Source organism: Sander lucioperca, chromosome 12 (assembly GCF_008315115.2).
Source record: "Sander lucioperca isolate FBNREF2018 chromosome 12, SLUC_FBN_1.2, whole genome shotgun sequence".
Taxonomy (NCBI): Eukaryota; Metazoa; Chordata; class Actinopteri; order Perciformes; family Percidae; genus Sander; species Sander lucioperca.
The window spans coordinates 22,325,443-22,330,053 of record NC_050184.1 but is presented as its reverse complement, the minus strand read 5'-3'; the positions used below and the strand labels follow the sequence as shown (position 1 = coordinate 22,330,053).

The 4,611-nt window shown below is 41.8% G+C and overlaps 1 protein-coding gene across 2 annotated transcripts in view; it reads right to left on the bottom strand.

The window, feature by feature from the left end:
- Positions 1-3,577, bottom strand: part of bcap31 (B cell receptor associated protein 31) — a 34,703-nt gene extending 31,126 nt beyond the window's left edge. The window contains exon 1 of one of the 2 annotated variants that reach the window (XM_031293149.2): positions 3,423-3,577. The gene's annotated coding sequence lies outside the window, so the exon portion shown is untranslated. The remainder of the gene's footprint in view (positions 1-3,422) is intronic. The other variant, XM_031293150.2, reaches the window with a different exon arrangement.
- Positions 3,578-4,611: the final 1,034 nt, after the last annotated feature.

The following is a 4,611-nucleotide window of genomic DNA, read 5'->3' as shown; positions in this document are numbered from 1 at the left end:
ATGTGGGGTATGGTGAAGGGTATGTGATGATGTGGGGGTATGGTGAAGGGTATGTGATGATGTGGGGGTATGGTGAAGGGTATGTGATGATGTGGGGGTATGGTGAAGGGTATGTGATGATGTGGGGGTATGGTGAAGGGTATGTGATGATGTGGGGGTATGGTGAAGGGTATGTGATGATGTGGGGGTATGGTGAAGGGTATGTGATGATGTGGGGGTATGGTGAAGGGTATGTGATGATGTGGGGGTATGGTGAAGGGTATGTGATGATGTGGGGTATGGTGAAGGGTATGTGATGATGTGGGGGTATGCTGAAGGGTATGTGATGATGTGGAGGTACGGTGAAGGGTATGTGATGATGTGGGGGTATGATGAAGGGTATGTGATGATGTGGGGGTATGCTGAAGGGTATGTGATGATGTGGAGGTACGGTGAAGGGTATGTGATGATGTGGGGGTATGATGAAGGGTATGTGATGATGTGGGGGTATGGTGAAGGGTATGTGATGATGTGGGGACCAAGGGAACTTTATCAGGATGCATAGTATCCTGGATCCATGAAATAACTGGCCTTTCAAAATAAAAGTCTGCCTGCCTCTATGGGAATTTAACATAGGGGTGTACTGACTTATGCCTCCTGTATTTTAAGGAAGAACATTTATTTATTTACGATACATTATTCATTCACAAAGAAAATTGGTGACCTTAAAGGTTGGATTTTCCTAATTTTTTTAAGTAAGGCATTAAGATCAATTTGCAAAAGATGATTTTTTTTTTTTTTTAATTCCTCTTTTTAGTCAACTTTAGCATGGGTGTCCTAATTTGTTCACATGACTGTAAATACCTCAGCCTTCAGAAACTCGCCTGTACGGTTTGAAAACGAACACTGTGCTGTAGCAGCACGGCCGACATTTCACACACAGGCGATACAAGCCAAAATTAAATCAAGGAGAAGCTGAGAGGAAGATTAGAGGCCGAGCGTGATGTGTTATGTTGGTCCTGCTTCCAGGGACTTCCCTGCCATCACACATTTGTTAAAAGCGAAATATGTGTCGAACCATTTAGATTTTTGGAAGTATTCCGGCGCTGCAGTGCTGTTTTGTACAGATCCTCACAGAAAATCACACTATGATTATTTAAATTTTCTTCTATGAAAATAAAAATAAGGATACCAAAATGTTCATGTCCTCCAATATCGTGAATCATATCGCAATATCAGCCAAAATAATCGCAATTACATATTTCCGTCATATCGTGCAGCCAAATTAGAAAATACATTTTAAAAAATGATTCCCAGAGACTTAGGGCTCACTGCCATTCCAATCTACAGAAGTACAAGTTTGATGACTTTTACATGAATTTTTCACATTTTTAATGTGATTTCTTTTTTTTGTTAATCTACTTTGACACACGATGATCTTCAAAGCTGAGCCTGAGGTGATCTTTTATAAATAATTCAACAGATACGGTACAATTTGTGGTGTTTGGCTGCTATCTACGAAGGTCACAGAGACAGTTACAGACAATGACGTGTGACTCAAGTTTTTATGAATTCCTAAAAAAGCCCTTATTGCAAACCAAAGAATGTAGTGTGTCACGTTGAAATAGGTTGTAACTAGGGATGCATCAAATCCAGGATTCAGCTTCTGATTGGGCTGAATATTGGGCTTTTTGACGGGGTTGGGTTTCTGCTGAACATTAGAATTTTTTTCCCAGCGAACCGAACCCTACGCTTGCACTCCGCGCGCTACGCTGGTCGCCGTAATGACGGCGCCGTTGATTACGGGAAGGTGTTTACGTAGGTGGAGCGTTCAATGCAGTAGGCTGTGAGGAAGTGGAAATGGAACTGGTGAGCAGAAAAAGTGTAGTTTGTCAGTACTTTCAGTCAAAAGAAGGCCATTCAAGTCCAGCTACATGTTCAATCTACAATGCTGATTAGTCTGGTGGTGGCGAGGACCCTAAACTATACACAACATCACCACTGTTACAACATCTGGTATGAAACATCTGGAAGAATACGAGTTGTGATGAAGGAATCTACAGACAGCAGCCAAAATGCAGCAACTTCAGGTACGGCAAAGGAAGGACAGTCACTGTTTACTTCATTAATGAGTTTACTGTGTTCATGGACTGAGGATGGGACGAGGATTCAGCAGAATCTCAACCAGGGGATTCGGTATTCAGCCGAACCCCAAAAATCTGGATTTGGTGCATTCCTAGTTGTCACACCTTGTTTTCATATGTTCAGCAGGCAGTGTGCAGGAGCCCTTAGGCCCAGTGGGCCGTAAGGCCTGCAATGCACTGGGGGGGAAAACCCTGCATACCATTAAAAATACTCTTTTAAAAACTCCTTCTTAGGAACAAACTTTTAATTAGTTTCTCCTTTTTTGTCTCTGCCAATGACTGCTTTTCTGTAATTGTTGTGCAAATGACAATCAATCAATAGATCAATAAATAACTTCACTTTAACCCTGTTTGATCAGCGGACCGGTTGAGTCACTGTGTCGGCAGCCCAGAGGAGCTGAGTCATGCAACACACTGCAGACATTACAGTGAAGAAACTCACTGAATATCTCCTCTCTTTATCTCTATCTCTCTCGCTGTCTCTCCCTCTGTCTGTCTGTCTGTCTCTCTCTCTCTCCCTCTGTCTGTCTGTCACTCCCTCTGTCTGTCTCTCTCTGTCTCTCTCTCCCCTTCTGTCTGTCTGTCTCTCCCTCTCTGTCTGTCTGTCTCTCTCTGTCTGTCTGTCTGTCTGTCTCTCTCCCTCCATCTGTCTGTCTGTCTCTCTCTCCCTGTCGGTCTCTCTCTTTCCCTGTCTGTCTCTCCCTCCGTCCGTCCCCACCCCTCTCTCTCTCTCTCTCTCTCTCTCTCTCTCTCTCTCCTTTTTATTTATACTAAAAAACACAAATTAAAACACAACCAGTCTGCTGACTGTCTGTTTGTTCAGGATTAAAACCACACCTATAAATTAGTAGTTTGTCACAGTTATCTATCTCTGTGTAACAGTGAAAAAATATGTCAAACATTCACTCCTTTTTCTCCATAAAAGGTAATTTAAATAAACATCAACGGCACACCTGGCAGGCTAACCGTTGACAGCTGCATGTAAACATTGTCTATTCAACCAAAACTGTGTTTAAATCAACTGTAGTTCCCGAGAATAACATTTAATGTTCGTATATGTCCTGACACAGAAGTTATTTGACTATATAAACTGAACAGAAATATCCTCGTAATGTCTTTTCGCTGGAATTTGGCAGAAAACGCAAGTTATCTTGCCAGGACGCGAACTAGCGTTAGCTTAGCATGCTAACGCGACTTCCCCGCGTCGTTCGTGAACCAGAAGTTAAGTTAGCAAATGTTAGCTTCCGGAGGCTCTGCTAATGAAATAACACTAACTGTTAGTCAGCAGGTGAGACTTACCTAAAATAAATCCCGAAAACACTCAGAGAAACTCCACGCACTGCTGTTCTGTTGAGCTTTAAACACTCTTGCTGCTCCGTCAGTTGGACAGTTAGCCTGTTGGTTAGCCTAGCTTCCTGTTGTAAACACTTCCGGCTTCCGGTGATTAATGCCAGCTCACCCCGATGCTGGCACGTGATTGGATACGCCGAAAAAGATGGGCGGAGTCAAGATGTGACAGCTCATTACGTCATTTCAGATCTTTTACTGCTTTTATTTAGAATTAAATTTGTCTGTCCCCTTTGTATCTTTATTTCCTTCTATTTAGACTATTATTTTCATTTTTACTTTTATATTATATTATTTGTATATATTTTTGTATTTTATTTGTTTACGTATTGCAATGACTGAACTTCTGTATTCTACTTTTTTGAAATAAAGTTAAAAATAAAAAATGTAGAATTAAATTTTGCAAAGGTGTACATTCATAAATGTAAATGTGACGAATTGTTTGTTGAAAAAAGAGATGTTGCTTTAAATTAAGACATCATAAAATAAACAAGAAAGACAGTAAAACTGTGAGATTGTGCCCCTATGTGATGTTTATTTATTATGCTTCTTTTCAGCTTTTCTACTCAATTGTATTTGGGTATATTTTTAATATTTCTGTATATTATTATTATTTAAAAAATATTTTATATTTTTTAAATAAGTGATATTGATGATCTATGTATCTCTCTCTCTCTGTCACCACTAGCCTGGTCCCACCAGACTCTGGTACACTAGCCTGGTCCTACCAGACTCTGGTACATTAGCCTGGTCCTACCAGACTCTGGTCCATTAGCCTGGTCCTACCAGACTCTGGTACAGCCTTTTCCTACCAGACTCTGGTACTCCCAGACTCTGGTCCATTTCCTTGGTCCTACCAGACTCTGGTACATTAGCCTGGTCTTACCAGACTCTGGTACACTAGCCTGGTCCTACCAGACTCTGGTCCTACCAGACTCTGGTACACTAGCCTGGTCCTACCAGACTCTGGTCCATTAGCCTGGTCCTACCAGACTCTGGTCCATTAGTCTGGTCCTACCAGACTCTGGTACAGCCTTTTCCTACCAGACTCTGGTACTCCCAGACTCTGGTCCATTTCCTTGGTCCTACCAGACTCTGGTACATTAGCCTGGTCTTACCAGACTCTGGTACATTAGCCTGG